The 21725-nt window shown below is 37.5% G+C and overlaps 1 long non-coding RNA gene across 2 annotated transcripts in view; it reads right to left on the reverse strand.

Moving 5' to 3' along the window:
• The window catches only part of LOC113458756 (uncharacterized), a 106030-nt gene that overhangs the window by 77291 nt on the left and 7014 nt on the right, over positions 1–21725 (reverse strand). For both annotated transcript variants that reach the window (XR_012579489.1, XR_003379301.2), the window contains exons 2-4: positions 8091–8259; positions 2384–2465; positions 1074–1459 (exon numbers count right to left, since the gene is read on the reverse strand). This is a non-coding gene — a long non-coding RNA (uncharacterized LOC113458756). The remainder of the gene's footprint in view (positions 1–1073; positions 1460–2383; positions 2466–8090; positions 8260–21725) is intronic.

Raw genomic sequence — 21725 nt, forward strand, 5'->3', positions numbered from 1 at the left:
CTTGAATTTTCAGTGGAACAACATGTTTTCTATGTATGTGAGTTAGGCAGGGTTTAAGAATAGAAAATAGCTCCAAGATAATGATTTAAAAACAAACAAACAAAAAGAGTAATATATTCCACAGTTTCATTTTGCAGGTTTGAAAGCAAATTTGAGCAGTTCTAATGATGACCACATAGAAGATAGTCTGTGTTGCCAAAAAAATTTTGAGAGAGTTGCATTTGTGAGGCAGCCAACAGAGAGAAGGTAGAATCTGATTAAATTTCCATTTAAATAAATACCTAGTGACCAGAGATAAAAAAATAGAACTAGAAAAAAAGAGTGATTTATAATATAAAGTATTACAGAAAGCCATGGACCTCCCAAAACCTGCAAATGCAGTCGTCCAGGATAAGTTCCTTTCCAGGAAACAAATGTTAGTTTGACACAGCATAAATAGCCAGCTTTAATAGATTCAATTTACAGTCTGGCCTCATGAAGGAAGGTCCAGCAAGACTAAGAACACATTAGTAGTAAAAACATCAATGCATGCCTGCAAAGAATCTGGGACTGAGGCACTATGAGATCAGAATAATCCCAAACTGAGGAGCTGCCAAAAAGAGGGAGAAAAAAATATCTAGAGAACTGTCAAAGAGCAAAAGAAAAAATATGAGAGAATTCAGCAGATATGATTGGAGATTAGGAAGAATAAATGGAGACTGACACACTTCTATGAAACACTCAGAATTCATAGTGAAAACAACATCATATAAATAAGGACAGATTTTTGAATAAGTAACAAATTGTGGAAACAGAGGCGGAATAAATATACTAAACCTGTAAGTTAGGCCCCATCCTGAATCAGTGACTTTGTTAAATTCTTGATTCTGTTAAGAAGAGCTTGCAGCTTGACTATATCCCAAACTGGATATGCAGCCATTTACTTCTCTCTACAATAACACTGCTGACATTCTAGCCACCTTAAATAATTTGCTGTTCACCTTGTTAAAAAGTCTGCATTGATCTCTTCAGAGAAAGAGCATAAGAAAACAAGCATACACAGAACAGAAAAGTCAATACAAATCACTCCTCACCTCTGTTTGGAGACATGAAAACTGTTTTTCACATGCTTGTGAAAACATTTAACTTTTTCGTCTTTCAGACATTGTCATCATAGCAAAACATTTTTAGCTTTCATAAAATTCCCAGGGTCTCAGTCTCTCAGGTGAATGAACCACAGCCACATCCTGCAGCAAGGATAACAGTTCCATTCCTCTCCTACAGCGCCAGAACATTTAACTACCACCACTAGTTTCATTCCAGAGCTGATTAATGCAGTCCTGAATGGGTCTGTCTCTTCTGGGTTGGGGCAGGAAGATGGAGAAGGAAACTCCATTAAATGCTCCTTCCTAAGTATTTCTGTTTGCCTGAAAACTCTTGGATCCCCACTGACTGAAAGTTTTGCACAGATTTTCAAAGCCTGGAGGAGAAAAAAGAATAAAAGGCCTTAATTACTAGCTTTGCAAAATGACAGGGGTCTTTAATTTTAATTGATTTGCATAATTTAGGCTTAATTTTGTATTTCAAAATTCTTTCCAGAATTATATGTTATATATTTAAGCAGGAATTGTGAGGAAGGTTAAGAATAAGAGAGGTTTAAAGCTGTGAAGCTGGTGAGGGAGAAGTCTGACTACTGTGCAAACACTGGCCAGCAGCATGAGTTAATGTACACAGCGATCCTGATAACATAGCAATAATTTTCATATCAAGATGTAATCTGATATTTAATCTTTTACTGAAGGCTGTTTGTTCTACTTAACTATCAGAAGCTCAGAGCTGAGGTAAAGTTATCCATAGTGATTTGAATGGGAAATTCTCTCCCTGTAGCAAACAGCTACCAGAGTTTGGGTTTCAGTTTACATTAGCTGTACTTCCCTCATCTTTTTCCAGCTTTGGCATTTTGTTATAAAATTTATTCTCTCCTGGACACTTGATTTTAATAAGAATTGGTATGTTTGAGTGCTTCTTCAAGCAAGATCCCAGTGCTCAGAATATGGGATACTGCATGTGCAAAGCTTACATCAGCTCCCCACTGGTCACCTCACAGTTCAGCTGGGAGATCCAGAAAGATTTTCCAGCCACTGTCACAGACTTGCAATTAACAGAACCTTTCTTATTGTTCTTTGGTTTTTTACTTTCTTCTCCCAGAAGAAAAATGTAACCCCAGCACATGTGGATTACTAACTCTCCAATCTCCAATGAAGTTTTTTTACTAGGTACCTTTAACACTAACGAAAGAAGATATTACATATTGACTTGTCAAGCGGGAGTGATTTTAATTAACCTTCATCCCATGTTAAGCTATGTAAGGAGGTCAGAGAGAGGAAATTCAGCTCATTCTCACCTTGTTCTTGTGTCCCACATTTATGACAGTAGCAAACAGGGTAGTGAAGAGCAAGTCCTCTGATGAGCAGTTACATTCCCTGCTAAAGACAAAGTGAACTGGGTCTTTTTGAAAAACACTGTCAGTGGATGTAATTATAGAAATACATGTTTATTCAACTTCCTAGAGCTTGCAATGTCTGGGATTAAAAAAGCAGGTGGAGCTCTGCCCCTGTAATTAACCTGTTTAAACTGGCAGCTTTATGGCTCCTAAACAGAACTCTGACTCTTAATCAATTCACAAAGAAACAATTGTTTACAGGTAAGCAGGATAATCTGGGATATTGGTGCTGGGTTTAACTGTTCACTCTTTCACAAATTTCCTTGTGCATGACTGATCAAATCACTGAGACTGTGTGTCCTAGGTCAGAGGAACAAGGATAAATAAGAGTTCCTTATTTCTGGGATAGGTAGTGACAAAACAATCTGAGGTTTCTTTAGGTGCACAGACATACATAGTGTGCATTTTTCCCAAAGAAGTTAAATCACAGTTTTTAAAGAAAAATTACTTACGAGCATTTCCAGCTTTTCCTCTTCTGCTGACAGCAATAGCAAAGCTACAAGTGACTAAATGCACCAGCACCCTCCCCTTCATCTTTTGGGCTCTTTCCTGTCAGTTCATGACTGATGTGTGTATGAAGATTCAGAGCCTTTTAAGCATGGCAGGAGGAATAGTTGCTTCAGTTGCTTGTGCAACCCAGAAAACTTTAATGGAAAAAAAATTAATTGAGCTGTCTGCTCAGCTTCTCACTAGACCTCCCACCTCTGCAGGAGCAGCAGAGTCTCTAAGACAAAACAATAAGAAAATACTTAAGAGCCACCTGTGTAACTTTTCACTATTGCAGAAATCCAGGTCTCTGTCAGAGTTGCTATGACTCTTAGACATCAAATTTCCCAAAATTCCAAATAGTCAAAATTCTTATGTTTTCCAAAGCAAAGGAAGAGGATTTGGCTGGGAGCATTCAGCTACACAGCTGTGACATAGCAAGCATAATTGGCTCTGCTGTTTCTCTTTAGTTAATTTTTTATTTCACAGGTTGAGGACAAATAATGTCCTTTTCGAAAACACAACTATTTCTTGAGTTATTTTCCATGTCCAGAGGTCAAAAGTTATCTGCTAAATTCAATTTCATTTGCTTTTTTAATTTACTTTCACAAAAGAATATTATGTGGAATTCCCCAATCAGCTACCCACATCTCCAGGAAATTTCAATTATATATCATACTTCATATCTATGTTTTTATTTTGTCCTTGGAAATCAGTTAATCTTGCTTTCTCTAGGTGCTTCCCAAAGACAAATGTTTGGCTGATAAACCATAAATGTAATGATGAGTAGTTACCATTCCCTTTCCCCAATAAACAAAAAAAACCAGAACAGAGGGAAAAGCACCTGTCCCATGGTGGACAGATAATAAGTTAAAGTTTTTATTTTTAAATTTAAATTCCTCTTATGTGATTAAAATATTACCCAAAGTAAAACCTCATTTCATTTTCACTGCCACCTGCTATTTCCCCACCATGAACACATAGTTTCATATTAAAAATTCTGACTGTGTCTAGAGAAGACAAATGTCATCAGATTATAAGACCTGAGGGCCTGATTTGATAATGAGTTTCCCCATTCCACATTAAAATACTAAATAAATAAAAATATTTTGGAAATTATTTCTACTCTAAAAAACAGACCAAAAAAAGCATTCATTTTCTTAGTGCTAGACTAACTGCCTAAACTAAAATAAAACATACAGTTTTCATTGAGCTGTAATGATGAGTTGACCTCCTTCATTTGCCTATTAGAAGTCTTCAGCTGTTGTTGAATCAGTAAAATTGCAGCAGGCCAACCCAGATCTTTGTGTCTACAGCAATTTTGAGTATTTCTGGGATACTGTGATTCCCAAAATTCTCCCAACTGGAATAGCAGCTTAAAACTTTGAGAGAGAGGACACACTTGATTTAGCAATATATTTAGTCCTGTTTATCTCTCTTTTAGGCATATGAATAATCAAAATGAATTAGTTTGATTACAACTATATTTAAAGTTCAATATGTATTTAACTGAATTAGTTAACTACTGACTGAATCAGGACGTGCAAAAAGGAATCTGGATTTTTTTTTTATTATTTGGTTTTAAAAAAAGGAGGAATCAGCATGAAAGGGCTGGCTGGCTTGGCTCTTGAATCCTTCAAGGAGAGCTCACTCTGGAATACAACAGATTTCATGCATGAAGTGTAGGGGAAAGACAAGAAACAGTAATTCAAGAAAAGAATCCTAAAATATCTTTCTGAAGTGCTGCGTTTTCTTTCTCACACTGTTATTTTTCAGCATTTTTAAAATTCATGTATTTAATTAAAGAAAAAGTCTTCCTTATCTACAATTTTATCTTCATAAAAAAGAGATTTCTGAAGCTGCATTGCTGCTGCTATTTAATATCTCAAATCATAGTGTAAATCCACTTATGACATATTTGTTGATTACCTCATCAAAAAGTAACTGAAAAGAAAAGCAATAAACAGCTCTCTGAATGCAAGAAATGTAACAATCCAATAGGAATATCATATATTTCAGGAATAAAATCAACAAAAATTTTTAACTCACTTTTGTCCTAATAACCAAGTGATTGTTCTAAAAAAACAAAGCCCTTATTTGTCCTTAAATTCACAACATTTCTCTGACGTAGGCAGAAAGCAAAGGACAGATGTTAGTAACCACTTGTGAGAAAGACAGCATGTCACATTTAATACTTTATGTGGATTTCATGCACATTTCCACATGCATTTTTAAATCACATCTCATCAGCTGCCTTGTAGAACGCCTCTTCGTCTGCGTATCTGCAGTTTGGCTCTCAGGATGCCATGGAAGAGTGAGTAGAAAGCTGTGCGAAAGGACACCTCCTGCAACAACAAACTCCTCTCCCTTCATCCACAGCATCAGTCATTCCTCTCTAGAAGGCACAAATTTGAGCCTGGTAAATCCATGTTGGCTTCTTCAAACTACCCTCTGGTACTTTATGCGCCCAGAAAGAGCTTTCATCAAGATATGGTCAACAGCTTTTTGGAGGCTGAAGGCCAGCTGATTAGCCCGTAATCCAGAGTGTACTTGTTACCTTCCTTGAAAAATGGGAAGGATCTCAGCTACACACTTTAGAAAACCTCCAAACTTACACTCTGGTGCACTACAAATTTACCTGAGTTTTTCTCTCACTAAAACAAAATACTTTCTGTTGTTATATTGCAATTAGCCTTTACAGCACCTATTTCCTTGTATCATTATTTCTATTACAGAAACGACCATATCTCAGCTAGATCTCTCAAGAAACAAGAGCAGTTTCTTGCATATGCTTATCATTGTTAAGAGCGAAGTATAAACAAGAAGCATTTGCCTATGGGCCAGTATTGTGCAGAAAGCCTGATACTTCTCTGCAATGCAGGACTCTCATTTGGGAAGCAGCACAGCTCACATGCTTTATGGACAGGGCATTCTATAGGTGTGACACATGTTGTTGTGTGCCCCACAGGTCACACACATTGCAGATATGAAATTACAGAAGGAAACACAATAGGAAAATGTGGTTTGGACATCTAAGATATTGTCATCCAGGACTGTGGAATCTCCATTATCTATGGGATTTTAATAGAAAATTGTCAGTCAAATGCCTCTTGGGAATGGTGAGTACTTTCAGATGTGATTCATAAGGTGCAACAGATAGTGAATGAAACTTAATATTTAAAAGACCTATTGAGTTCCTCTCCAGTGAAATCATTCTTATCATCAGAACTCAGTCATGAGACTCAGCAGAAAAGGAAATTAAATTAAAGTCATGACATCAGATTTCCAAGAAATTACCACTTCCAGTTCAGTTAGCTCATCAATCCCCCAAATTAGTGCTGATAAAGGATGTGCTTCAGGTAAGCTGTAAAACCTAGATCTTAAACTTGTGAAGTTAGCAGTTTCCACAAAGAAGTGTTTTTATTTTCCAAAAGTTTGAATCAACTACTTTCCCTACTGAGTCTCAGTTTCTGTCACTCACAGTTTACTTGTCATATGCAGCTACAGCTGGAAGCTCAGTTCTCCCTCCTTTTCAGTCACTAACTCTTGGCTCTCTTAAATAGCTCCTGCCTTTCTAAGAAGCACAAAGTAATTGCTCCATTCACTTGATTTTAGAAGGGATGAAGAGATTCTTGTGTACTGCTGGAAGAGTCTTCGTGTTGAAAGGAGCTTTGAGCGGACAATGTTGCATTATTCTAAAAACTGAGGGGACAAAGGATGACAGTGTGAGCAGACAAAGGAGTACGTGGCTCCAAAATCTGATATAATTTATATATATATATACATATACACATATACATATACATATACATATACATATACATATACATATACATATACACACATATACATATACATATACATATATATATATATATATATATATATATATATATATATGTTCATCCTGCCTCAAGACTATATTCAAGGCATCCATCCAGGCATACCAGCATTATAGCAAAAGGTGTTAACTTAGAGTTTTCTGGATGTTACAAAACTTCAATTAGGTTTCAGAACAAGTTGGTTTATTTATATACTGCACTTCAGCATAGACCAGTCATTGTGCATCAGTGGTATCAGAGGTGAGGTTTTCAACAGTGAAGTGCATTTCTGAGTCTCTTTGGGTTTTAATGCTCATTGACTTGGACAGGTAATCAATTGCTGCATCTCCAAAGACCCATAGATATTGACTTCAGCCTCCAAAAGACTTTACAAAGAGTCATTTGGGGGGAATACTTTCACTTCAAATTGAATTGTAGACTATTCAATCTCTCCAGTAAAATACTGGAACAAACACTAGATGTCAATGCTCCCTCTGCATTTCTAAATAGAATGCAAATACTCCTGGCTGAATATGAGGTTCCTAGAAAGATCCCAGCTTGTTCTTTTCTCTGGCAGGTTCTTTAAATCGTTATGGATTTTATTTCCTTTACAGACAAAATGCATTACTTCCGCAGTTCTCACTCTGCTTCTCCCATAAGATAATAACAATACCTCCTTAGCATTAGGCATGAATCAGCTGTGCAAAGTCTGGAAGAAAGGAGGAGGAAAAATGATTCAGCAATAAATTAACTTGATGCTTATCTCTTGGTTTCTTGCCTACACATCTGATAAAAGACCAAGGAGTGAAAAAGATGGGAAAGATTTATTTTAAACAGTGTATTTTTGTTACACATAACCTGCTTTGTACAGCAGATTAGATTATTATTTTTTTCATACTCTGCTGAAAAATGAGTGATACTAACAGAATCAGCAGAATTAATAAACATGAATGACTCAGCTTGCTTGGCAGTAACAGGTACATTGCAATTCCTTCCCTTCACACAGTCACAATCAAAGAATCCATTAGGTTGGAAAAGACCCTTGAGGTCAAATCCAATTTTTAACAGATCACCATCCTATCAACTAGAACAAGGCACTATGTGCTGCATCCAATCTTTTCTTAAACTCATGCAGGGACAGTGACTCCACCTCCTCCCTGGGCAGCCAGTTCCAACGTTTAGCTATCATTTCTGTGAAGAAATTCCTCCTGATGTCCAATCTGAAACTCTCCTGGCACAGCCTGAGGCTGTGTCCTCTTGTCCTATCCACTGGTTGTCTGGGTGAAGAGGTCAATCCCCACCTGACTCCGACCTCCTTCCAGGTAGCTGAAGATGATGAAGAGACTCCTCTCCTCTCTCTTCTTCTCTTCTGCAGGCGAAAGAACCCCAGCTTCCTCACCTTCTCCTCAAAGGACTTGCTTTTGCCAGACTATTTCTATGAACTGCCAGTCTTCAATATGTCTAACAAACCTATAAAAAGGATACCAAGTAGCAGGTATAAACAGAATTTTTTTTTTTTTTTCAAAAAAGAAGTGGTGTTTACAAAAAAGAATGTAGTAATTCAGAAATGTAGGCTCTAGTAAATGTTTTTGACTCATTAATAGTTCTTAGGATGTCGTACATGAACAAGGTTAGGTATGAAAGCATGTACAACATGAACACTATGTAAATATTTTAGCTAAGCACATCAGCTATGCTCCTCTTGCATGCAATATATTTACTGTGATATATTTGTCACGTCCGAGACTGATCCCCCTGATATACCATCCAAACCCGATATTTTTACTTCAGTAAAACACTAATGTGCCTCAAAATCATGTGTAGTTCCAGTTTAGGCCTGCAACCAGCATCTTCCATATGTCCTCAGCCCTCCACCACCTGACAGTGTCCTTCAGCTTCCACACTGAGCCAGCCCTGCAGCAGGGGTAGGATATGAGCATCTGCAGCTTGGGCAGGCAGGGCTGAGGAAGACAGGTCTATGTATACCAGGTATAAATATCTTTCACTAGACCCAGGATCTTCCTCTGCCCCATGAAAGCTTTAAAATTAGCCTCAGAATATGCAGAGGTACTCCCTGCTCCAAATAGCAAGGAATTACTAGTACCCTAGGCAGGTGCTAATGCAATGGAAGGGTCAAGGAAAGGTCCAATGGATAAAATGAGTTTCAAAAAGGGCACTGAGATATTCTGAGATATTCAGGCACTGTAAAGTAAAAAAAAAAAAAAAAAAAAAAAAAAAAAAAAAGTTATTTTCAGGAATAAAACTACTTTGTCATACTGAAGTTATTGTGGTTTCCAACACAGGTGCTGTTAAGAAGGGTAGTCCCACTTAGGCAGACAGACTAAAAAAAAATGTACATAGATCAAAATGCAGATAGAAAGGCAGGCAGGCAAGCACACAGAAAGATAGTCAGACCATTAATCCAAATACTTAGAACTCAAATAGATTATATTTCCAAAGAAATCAATGTACAAAGAGTACTCTTACATGATCAGCATGCATCCCTAGAAGTACAGGATGAGGAGCCATCCCTGCTGTAATCCCCATGTGAGACTGGACTTCAGCACCTGGATCCCTCATCAGCAGTAATGCCCATGGCTGCAGATTGTGAAGGGTGCACACAATGCTTCCTTTTACCCTTCTGAGAAGAGGGAACACACTCTCCCAAAGCAGAGGGTCAATTCTTTCTGAAGAAAGGCTTTGCCTCCTCATCCACATCTCCCTCTGCTCTGCTAACCTCCCCTCTGGGAGTGCTCTCACTACCTTGGTGTGGGAGGTTACATGGTTTACATGGGGGGCTGGAGATATACCGTAAATCAGACCTTCATCAGCTACATGAACTTCAGGAAAAAAAAGACCTTTAGCTGGGAATGCTGCAGAGCCTACAGCTCCTTCTAATCTATAAATAAGATTTGTAATGCTGCATTGAGAAGAAACAATGAAAATGCCCTCAATTAAACTACCCTCAAAAAATGCATCCAAGGAGATTTATATATATTGAATAATATAAGTATTCCTCTCAACAGGCAGCATAGCAAGTGTTTAAACCTACCAACCCTTTTATCACCATGTTATTTGTTTCTTTGTTGTTTTTAACTGATAGTATTTGGTTTTCTTTTGTCCACGTCTCCCTAACCCTATTGCACTGGTGGATTTGCCTTGTGTATTTATGGTGGTTTTGATTAGCCCCTATGTAAACTAATTTATCTGTATGGTTCATGGGGATTTGTGATCTCACTACCTGAAATAATTTCCTGCTCTTCCTGTCTCTGCATCTTGTTTTGTACTCTGCTAATTTCTGCTTTTGCTTTTCACCTGTTCCTTCCAAGTTCAGAGGACCTTCTGCTTTCTCCAGCTAGCCCCTTAAATTTCTTCACAATTCTGACACAAAGATTTGCCAAAAATTTTCCCACACAGCTCTCTGCTACCTCAGGTTTGCAAGCTCTCCCCAGGAGTGGGAGAACTGAAGCAATCCAAAGCAGGGCTGTGGGAAGGAAAGCTCATGTTTCAGTTTCCCTCACCGTACCAGCAAGAAGCAAAATGATTTGCTGCCACACAGTGATAGGAAAATCCAGTCTGGATGCAAGAAACAGCAGCAAGCAGAGCGATTTTGAAATGTACCTTTACCCAGGCAACATCAAAGTGTTTACTGCCCCATATTTCTGCTCCCTTCCACACCCTCAGAGCTGCTCACTTATACACATCTGTCTATTCATTAACATCTAATTAAGCTGTACATCTGCTGCAGCTTTACATCAGCATTGCATTCCCCCACATTTAAACTGCCTGAAGCTTTCTGTCTTTTTTTTTTCATATTTGTTTCCGGTGCAGTAAGAGCTAAAAAAGCCTTTTCATGCTGATTGACAAAGAGAAAAAAATAAATTCTGGGTTTTGAAAAGGATGAAAGAGCAAAGCATGCTTCTCATCCTAAACCAATTTCTCCTCAGGGATGTACCCCGGAGAGTCAGGGAGGTTTCTTTTAATTAAAGGAACAATGAAAAAGGAAGAGTGTGATAGCTGTAGACACCACAGTCAATGCAGAAATTGGTTAAAATTAGTTCTGGCTTTTTCTGCCATGAGAAGGAGTTGCACATTATCACCTTACCTCATTTATTCTGCTGCTTGTTTCCAGCCCATTTCTACATTCACAAAAGCTAAAGCAATGCCAGAGATTAATGGCCATACCAAAGTCATTTCCTGCCCAGATCTCATACTACCTCAGCGTGCTTTACTTAGATAGCTCATACACAGTGATGCTCCAGAAAGCCACGGTAGCTGGGAACACCCCTTGCCTCCTTTTTTTGCTGGTTCTGACAGGTCTGAGGAATGGACATGAAGCAAGCAGTTCCAATGCCTGCTGGCAGATAGGCTTGCCCATTCTCTTTTTTCCTAAATATGGGCAGATTTCTACCCTGAATTACAAAAGAGAGATCTCAGGGAATGTGCCTGGGTATGTTTCAGTCACCCCTAAATACACTGGTGTTTGGATGTTGGACTTCGTGCTTTCTACCACCATTTTCAGTGCGCACAATTTCACAAAGATCTTAAGATGCTGAACCCCAGACCAAAGGAAAAATACATTAGCTAAAGAGGTTTATGACAAAGCAGCATGCAGCACTGATCCATTACTGCTATCAGAAGTAACTTATCCATGCAAACAATGTCCCACTGTGGCATTTCAGCACAGAAATATTTACCATAAAGGCAGAATTCCTTCAGCAAAGCAAAGCTGCCTGCCTCACTGCTGACAAGAAAAGACTTCCATGAGGTCCACAGTTCTCAGAAAATATTACATACACTGGTAAAACTGTTTAGATTGTGGCTGTCATCACTCAGGTTCTTCAACTTGTTGATGATCCAGAAAGATTTGATGTGTAAGTGCTCTGCCAACAGATCTCCATGTTAAGCATTTAGGGTCATGATCACATCTATAATTTACTGAGATTCCATTCAAATTCCCTGCAGTAACACAGGCAGTAGTGCATTTTTTACACATTTGTCAAAATTATTTGAAGACTTCAATACTGATAGCACATGTCAACTACAAGTGAAAGTCCCATGAAAATATTTTATGGATGGAGGTCTTTTTCCTCTCCTCCTTTACACAGTGGGCCAAAAATCTGATGTAAATGACTTTTTGGGACTTTTATTCTGAGCATTTAGATATCTTTTACAAAGACATTGAGGCTTGATTTAGAAGTTGCCAGTGAGATAACCCATCATAACTGGAAGAAAGTTGTTCCAATGGTTAATTGCTCTCTTTTAATTTACCTAAGTCTAGCTTCCAGATCCTGAATACCATGGATTCATCTTTCTGACAGAAGTACCACCTACAATAAGCCATCTCTTCCCACGATCACCTCTTAATTTTCTCTTTGATGCACTAAACAGATAAAATTTTCTTGCTTTTTCCCTAGAATAATGTGTTTTTCTATTATTCTTTTCTCAGTCCTTTTCAATCCTTCATAACTTCTTTTGAAGGATGACTATTAGAACTCAAAACAAGAGAGTATCATTAGTGCCAGAGGCTCATGACTCATAAGAGCAGTTATAACTCTCACTTAAGCAATTGAAACAGCTAGAAACATGCTAGTCCCTCTTCATGCCTTGACAACCAAAAAAGTAGAACTTCCTTGTTCATATATGATACTTCTCAACCAGCTCTTCAGAAGCTGTATTGAGCCTTAGCTGCATCAGGCTGCCCACTCATGTTCCCTGCTCTGGTGTTGTTTTGCTGCTCTGGTGCTCTTCAGTTAATAATTCTGAGAAGGAAGCTCTAGCTTCCTAAGACTGACACGATTTCTGCATACCTGGCAATACAGCCCTGTAGGATAAGGACAGACACATTTGTGTATGTGACATACGTACTTGTTTACTCCTGCAAACGATCCAGAGCAGCCTCTATTCCCCGTATGCAATTTATCATTGTTATCCATTTAGTAATTCTGTGTCATCAGAAATACAAATGTGGTATTTACAAGTGCAGTCCTTCCAGATTAGTCCTAGTCAAGAATAAACAATGGCAGCACCTGCCCAGAAACAAATTTTTAGGGCTGTGACTCAAATTTATTCTCACTTAGTCCCTACCCAGCTTCCCTGGGCTCTCTTCATTTTGTTTACCAGTAATTTTCTCGCAGAACACTATGTCAGTATATTACCTATCTCAAAAACGCCTTAGGGACATTATATCACAGAGAAACATTCACTGAACACATCCAGGACCTCAAAAACTGCACTCTCTGCTTGACAGAATCTATCTTCTATAAAAGCATGCTCATGGCATGAATTATAATGCCATTTCCTTCTGCCCTCCCATTTGTGCCTTTCCTTGATTTTGCCACCAGTACACACTCCATGGTTTCTTTGGCAAATTTGCTGAACTGTTTAAGTGATTAGAATTAGATTACATGTAATTATATACTGGAATATTCCCATTTTTTCCAAGATTTGTTTAAAAAAATAATGCATGTCTGAGGGAGATCTTTTTTTTTTTTTTTTTTCCAAAAGAAAGTACTCAGCTTCTGGCTTTTAACACTCTTTATGAATAACATTAAAACATGGGGGATCTCATTATTACTCTAATCTCAAATATATTATTACAGCATTCTGCTTCTTTTGGGGTAGTACATATTTGTGAGTATAGATGAACACCATAGCTTTCTGTGCATCCTGAGGTGCTGTTTTTCAGAATGGATCTGTACAGAGATATAATATCTATTTTAGCAGAAACAAGGTGATTCTACTCCAAAGTTTACTTGAAGTTTGGATCAAGAGACCGTAACTCCCAACAGAGAAGAAAGCAAGCATCCATGGTAGCTCTTGGAAATGATGAAACTTTATTTTACATTCTTCTGCACGAATTTCCAGTTTTCCTAATGGTATTTTTTCTTTTCAGACAAAAGAGGAAGTGGGAGAACATTTGAATACCATTAGAATTTTACTTAATATGGCAAAGTATGTTTTTTAATTGGTGGATCATACCTCACGGCAACGCAGAAGCTGTTTAGAAAATCTATAACTTGGACTAGTCAAAAATTTTATATTGCAAAGAGCGTGGTTTCAGGAAAAATTGTCTTCCACTGAAAAATGTTTTATTATTGAAGAAAATAAACCCCCAATTTATTTTACTCAATCTCCTGAACATGGAAATAAAAAAAAAAAATTAAAAGATACTTTAGGGCTTTAAATCTCTTTTTCTTCAGTTTTGAAACTGGGAAAAAGAAAAATACAAAAATAAAAATGTAGAGAGTTTATTCATTAACCCGCTATATTATTTTCTGAATATTATTTATTCAGAAATAGCAATAACTGTGGGAAATAATAGAAGAATAGAGCTAAACTTTTCTTTGAAAAGTTTTCATGAACCATATTTCTGTTTTTGATTGACTCGAGTTGTGTCATCCAGAGCAGGATCAGGAACAATCTCCATAAGATATAATAGGACAGAGTTTGAATGGTAAATTACTGGGATGAAACACTCAAATTAATATTAGCTACATGAGTGAAATGGGTTGAAACAAACTATTCATCAAACAATTTCAAATAATAAACTAATTAATGCAAATTGTGATGTGTTCATGGAGAAATAACAAATGCAAAAAGGAAAAATTTCACTGTCAAATGAATTGTTCTCAGGGAATAATTCATCTAACTGCAGAAGATAGAAAAGGCTTGAATGCTAATAGGTAGCAGCAAGGAGAACACAGCATAGAAATGGAGCTAATTCATACACAACAGTAAGTCTACAGATTGCTTGGGAAAAATGGAGCTAGGTCCTGCTGAGTCTCTTGAAAAACGTGATGTATCCTAGGTTTAAACCCATGTGTTCAATTTCACAAGATGAATATTTCCGACTGCAGGCTCTCCAATAAAGTGTCTTAAAATGAATCTGCAACACGAAATAGAATAGCTCTGCTCTCAACTTTAAAGGAAATGAGTTATTAATAATACATGGTTATGGGACTATTTGTTTCATTCTGTGAAATTTTGTAGAACCTCAATAAAATAAAATGTTTTATTAGAATAATTGCATAAAACAAATCCTGCAGAGTCATGATACATTCATTTCAAATACAATCTGTGCTCTTCAGACTTATTTATTTGACAGTGTTGTCACACCTACTTGTTGGACACTACAGCCCCAAAGAGCCAGCTACTGTTTCAATAATGCAGAGCTGTCAGGATCGTTTTGAGCAAATTGGGCATTAAGCATCTCCTCAGGTTTCCCTGTTTCATGCTGGCAGAGCAGTAATACAAGCCCAAAATAATGCACAGCTCATTTCTTTCTGGACTATATTGATTAATTTTGCAGAGGAGTTAGAGAGAGGGACCTGTAATGTCGGTTGTCATTGATTTCCAAGATGAATGAAGAACTGAGCAGCAGCATCCTTCTCAGCCAAAAGATAACACTTAAATACAGTGCAAGCAGTAAGCAAATAATTAGCTTTTCTGAAGTATCAGGACTGCTTTTAGATAACATTCATTTCAAGCAGATGAATGTAGATACTTTGTCCTTTCAAGGCAATTCTTTTTCTTTCAGCTTCAAATCTTTGCTTGTTATAGCCCCAAAGGACATTATAGGATGCTTCGCTGTTTACTACAAGCCTAAGTTGCTAAACACATCTGATTTTGTTCTGCATTCTTGATCAAATCTATTCTAACAAGGTAATAGTTGTGTGCACACTCTTCAGCTGTCAAATATATGTTAAATGGTGAAACATTTATTAAATGTGAGTGCTAATGCCAGGAGAACCAGTTACTGCTACATTACTGAAAAAAAAAAGAACAGAAAAAAAGCTGTTCAACACCTGCATTCACTGTTTTGTACCAAACTGTTCTAATTAGCACATTTTGAGATATGATTAGAGCACTAGAGGAAGCTTTCCAAATGCCATTAATTATGGATGTGATCTTAAATTATTCACTTTGAATATTTTTTCTTGCTATGCCCTTTTATCTTCCACTAACTTTTTGTTGCATGCTAGAATAGTCCCAATTAAACCTCAAATGGAAGTCTGTTACATTAAAGAAAAGGTAAACTGAAAATTAATAAACTTTTTTTCTAAGGTGCTTCTAAACAGGGAGGATGTGGGTAACAGTCAATTTTTTTCCTATAGAATGTTCATCCTTCTCTATCTCAGTCTCTACCAATATTGGAAGAGTGATACTTATACAATCATTAAGCATGAATATTTCCATCTTGCACTGAAGCAATATTATAGAATGCAACAAAATATTTGTGCAATCATTCATTTTTACTCCTTTTAAAGATTACTGTATCAAGTGAGTCATCTCAGACTCTAGTGTGTCACAAGTAGTATCACACGTAGAGTCTAATAGCTGGTGACCAAATGCTATATGTGATTTTGCTTCCAATAAATGGCGCCAGACCACCTGCACTAGGAAGAGTTTGAAGAACCTTTTCCAGGCTCAAAAGAAACCAGACCTGTCAGGAATATATCTTTGCAAAGAAGGGAGAATAGAATTAGGAAGGAGAGAAAGGGAGGCAGGGAAGGATAGTCATAACATAAGGAGGGAAGGATGGTCTTAAGAAAAACAGTGAGCAAAGCTGAGCAGAATATAACATTTTTGTAGTGATAAAGAAAGATAATTCCTATATATCTGTTTAAAAATAAAGCTCAAATTTACATATAATACATAGAGACATAGTAAAAGGCTCCCACGTATGTCCTCTTGACTAGGCAGAATAGTCAAACAATCCTAGTGCATGCAATGACTAAACATTTTTAGTTTATTTTACCTTTTAGTTTATTTTACCTTTTACCTGGATTTTACCTTTTTTCTAGGTTAAAGTTCCTCCTATAAAGCTTCCTCTGGGACTCATTAGAAGCTACTAGCACATACTTGTTTTGTTAAAGACACTGACAGAAATCCGGTGGAAAGAAATGACAATTCTCTTGAAAGCTGTGTAATACATGAGGCCGTGAAAAAGAGAGAAGATGTATTCCAAACTGGAGTGCTCCCACTTCACAAAATAGCCACATTCTTCTTATAGTTTAACAGATCTGAAGTCTGGATAGGAAACCCCAAAGGAAAACACATCTAGGAGCAATCATTCAGAAGTCTATTCTCCTGCTGGTCCAGTGATGTTTGGCTGGTGTCATGTGCAAGCTGTCAATCCTGAGGATAAACTGGAACTACCTTTGCATTTGGCATCATTAAAGCTCTTCAGAGGAGCTGCTTCTGACATCCTCAATCAATACCTCATGTGGCTACAGCAGTGGCTCTGTGCAGCAAGCAAGATGCTTTCTGCCACCTGGAAACTGCTCAAAGTCACCATTGAGCTGGCAAATATCTATGAAAAAGATAACATTTCTAGTCAATCTATCAGCAAAAGGAAAATCTCGTGGAAAAAAAAGCAGGTGCTCAATGAATGCTGCCCATATCACATAGACGCTCCATTCTAGCTGCCCCAGAATGAAACATGAGCAGATAGAGTGAGGTGCCAACAGATGAGAGAGACTGAACACCCTCATATTGACAGATGCTCCTGAAGGTCTAGAGTGGGACATCTCAGAAGGCAGTCATTGATGTCCATTTCATTTCATACGGAGGGAAGATGTTTTTCAATTAATCACCAAAGAGATTTGCTGTAACCATAGGTCCTGTGGGGTCCAGGGGTACTAGCCAGTCATGTAAGAGTTTCCTGACTAGCTTAGGACACCTTATCTGTACATACCCATCTTGCTCTTTCACACCCTCTGAATTTCCAGGAAAAACACACTTCCAGTGTGTCCAAGATGAAAGATAAGTAATGAAGAGCAGGGGCAAAAAGATTGAGGAAGAGAAAGTACAATAAAACACCTATCCTTCCTTTACTGGTCAGAGAAATCCTAGCAATTCATCATAAATGGAATAAACACCAAAGAAAGTAAAAATAGATGGCCTAGGAAAACTTCAGCCAGGATGTCTCACATATTCAGGCCAGACTGGTGATCAAAGGCAACAGTGTTTTGAATTGGTCTAGAAATCAGATTTATAAATCCTTGTATGGCTTCAGATTGTTTTCTCAGCAGAATATTTCCTGGCCACCTCTTCAGGAACAGTTCTTGGGGCCACCAGAGAGGTTACAGGAATGTCCTTTGCTTCAGTGGTGCAAGGTCAAGAGCAAAGAAGGAACATGCTATCAGCAACAATAAATTTTCCTCCCCATTACTCATTTTTCAACTTTTAATGTCCTCTACACATTCCCAAGACACAGTGCCATGCAAGAACTCCTAGCTCATCATCAGACTGCTGCTAATTATTGATAACTAAAGAGAATATTGTAACAGATGGAGGCATTCATAGCCAGTTTCTACTGAAGAGTCAGACTTGCAAGACCTAGTCTGAAGAATAGAAACTTGTAAATTTGAGAGGACAATTGTTTGTTGTTTTCACAGCCCTTCCCCACCCAGCCAGCTTTGAAGTTATCACCAAATTGCTGTTGCAGATCCAGAAAAAGGAGAAATTGCATTTTATCTTAATTTTACTTATTGGGTCTCACTGAAATTTACTTTCTAAAAGTCTTTTAAGGCAAGAAAAAATTCCTTAGGGAAATGCCATCATCACCATTGTTTCCCAACTGTTTTTCTAATTATATAATAGGTGACATTTTCTTCCTCCCCCTTCCATGTGGAAGCAGCTCTCAGGCACAGCAGACAGGAATGCTGTTTTACCAGAGACATTTTTTTCACATGCTTACTTTCATCTCAGTAAAAATTACCCTTCATATTTTCTACAAACATTAAAGAACTCCTGGTGAGTTTTTGTCTACTCGGATTTATTCTTGTCTATGTACTTCAGAACATGTTACAGTCATCATTTGCTACTACTTGCAATTACAGGAAAGAAAATTGTGCACCTGACAAGGAATAAATCTACAGCAGCTATAAAATACATTGGCCTTTCTGCCCCTTATTTTAAGGACAAAGGTGTTTTCAACATTTTATAAGAATGCTTTGCCACCCACACTAATTGCCAATAAATAAATTGAGCCTTATCTTCTCAATTGCAAATGTGGGGACTATTTCTACATTTGCTACTATAGCATTCCACATTCTACATACTGGACTGAAGAATTTCTTCCCCTCCCAGCAGTGAAAGTCATCCCAGTTGTTTTTGTGCTCAGGAATTGACAAAGGATGCCAGGCACGAACAAGAGCTTCTTGGTAGACCAAATATAAAGGTCTGTGTTTGAACAGGACTAAGGTTACTACTCTTGCGGGAGAAATCAAGTTGTGATTTGCCAATCATCAAAACTGTGAAGTTTGAGTTTATATTTTGTTTTTGACTGGCCCTACCTTCAAAATTATCCAGCATCCCCTTGCCCCAGCTTGCATAGTAGAATTGGTGTTGTCTACCAGGAGTAGGAAGTTAAGAAAAAAGTTAAAGCACACTGATGACATAAAAATTGTGATAATTTTAAAATTGCTAAATCCAACATTTACCCCAAAGGAAGCCAGATTTTGGCATAAAACCTCTAACATACTTGTAGCACAAAAAGCTAAGAATATATTCTTGTTTTCCTTTCTATGCTGAATGGACTCAAAGACACTGATACAGCTACTGCTGAAGATGATGATCCTCTGTCCATTGATTCCATGGGCATCAGTTGGATCCCTAATGCTGGCAAAGGTTAAAAAGTCGTGCCACATTAATGTTAGGAATCATTCAGTCCTGGGCACATAGAGCGATATTAAAAGGTTCAACTGCAATTCTTGCTTAATTTTAGCTCCCACCACACCAACCAGAATGGTGAAAAAGCATTTAGATAAAGGCATGAATAAAGTCTAACATCTTCACAGATTGGTGATTCATTTAATGGCTGACCAGGACAACAAAAGCTTAGATATTTTAAGGGGGAAAAAAAAAGTTTCCCATGTAGTTTTGATGGCAGTGGTAAGTCTGAAGCTTTAATGAAAGGTGACAAAAGCCATCAGTCTTGTTTCAGTATTGACTGAGGCATGGATTCCTGCCAGTATTTCCAGAGGATTCAGAAGGATGAGGATGTGTGCAACTAAAGCTAGTTACATCATGAAGTGCAGGCAGTGAAAAATCAGGACCTTGATGTTAAGAACAGTTCCTCTCCAACTTTCCCCTATAAATTTATTTTTTGGCTACATAGTTTACATTGTCTTATAGACATCATGTTACTCTAATTCAGTGATCATTCGAATTACATTTCATTGGAATGTAAAATTTGAGGCATGTTGTGAAAACTCAAATAATATCACAGTTCTTATTAGCAGAGCTGCTGAATTTGTCATTCAACAGAACCTCTGAAGCCTGCTTTGTTCAGTGTGTAATATTCTATTTCACTGGTGAGAAATTGAAGAAAAGGATTAAATACATGGCTTTAGAAAAATTCTAGCATATTTGCATATTTTCTTGGCCATGTCTGGGTCATACAACAGAGTTAAGAGTGGTGAAATCACTTTTACCATGATACAAAATATCAGTGACAGAGGACCGAGATGGAAGCTACAGCTGCACATTCCTGCTGCCTCTCCTCTACCTACCTGTAGATCTCATTGTTCAAAAGACAAGAATTCTGCAGTTTACAGACTCTGGCTTTTTGTTTTGGGTTTTGCTTTTTGGGTTTTTATTGTTGGTTCAGTTTGTGTGCAAAGCAAATGCCCAGGGCAACAATGTGATAAGAACTCCATTTTCACATCCTGTGCTTTCAAGGCAATACAAAACATGCTGGAGTTTTTTAAATACACAAGTTAGATTTGGTAATAGGGAGTTAGGGATAAACTTATTTTTCTGCCCTGCTTTAGACAATTTATAGGTATCAGAATTTTACTATGTACACAGGATATAAACTCAGCATGCACTTCCAAAGTATGCTCATGAAGTATTTGCATGCAATCTTCAGCAGAAAAATTCTCTTTTCATTTTAAGTTTTTGGCGTCCAGTAATGATAGCACATTTGATAAATTGCAAAGCCACTGAAGTGACATGATTCCCCAACAGCCTCTTGAGGGCCAAGGGTTTGGAGGTTAAGTGTGTCATTCAAAGAAATCTTTATCTGTGAGAGTGTCATGAACTCCTTTGCTGTCATTTATTTTCAATTTCACTGCAATTTTTTCATGACATCAATTGAAAAGACTTTGGGAATTGTTTCTGCCTGACCAATCAGAGTCAGGGAAGTACCTATATTCTGGTGACAGCCTTCTCCTGTAAAACTCTACATTGTCTACATTTCTATAAAAATAGTAAACTGTCTCCTTACATGACATGTTCCTTTATTTGCTCATGTATTCAAAAGTGAGCTGTACTAAACATGTCTGTCTTAAGATCTTCACACCTTTGAAAATACATCTGTTAAAATATGCAGTCTTCAAAAATTGCTGGCAGATAGCAGAAGAGATGGATAGCCCCACACTAGCTTAGATCTGGATAAGTACATTGATTTCAAGAAGGTATGTTCACACACACCTGCTAAAGTTCCAACTAGTAGAAAGCATTCAATCTGTGCATCACAGATAAATCTTCATTAACATAAGAACTAAATGCTAACTTAATTTAAAAACTGTTTTCTTAAATTCATGTCGAATGAAATAGATACATTTAGGGATTTTTATAGGTGTGGTACTTGAGGTATGGCATGATATAAAAATCTTGCCAGGAAAAAAGGATCAGGTAACCAATGCAAGCTTTTGCAATAAGTCTAAAGGCATTATTACTCCCCTATATCTCAAAGGTCTTTTCAAAGGCACACAAGTCCATGGTACAGACCACAATGTCCACTCACCACAAATTTTTCTAGCCCTATTCTAGACCTATTCAGCATTACTGATGACAGTAAGAGAATGATGTACAAATAATATAAAAAAATGTAGAACATGGAATGTTCTTGCAATGCACACTCAGCAAAAAAAGTCAAAATGAAAAATGTGACCCAAATGTCAAAGACAGTAAATTTAGACATC

This window comes from Zonotrichia albicollis, chromosome 3, assembly GCF_047830755.1.
Source record: "Zonotrichia albicollis isolate bZonAlb1 chromosome 3, bZonAlb1.hap1, whole genome shotgun sequence".
NCBI lineage: Eukaryota > Metazoa > Chordata > Aves > Passeriformes > Passerellidae > Zonotrichia > Zonotrichia albicollis.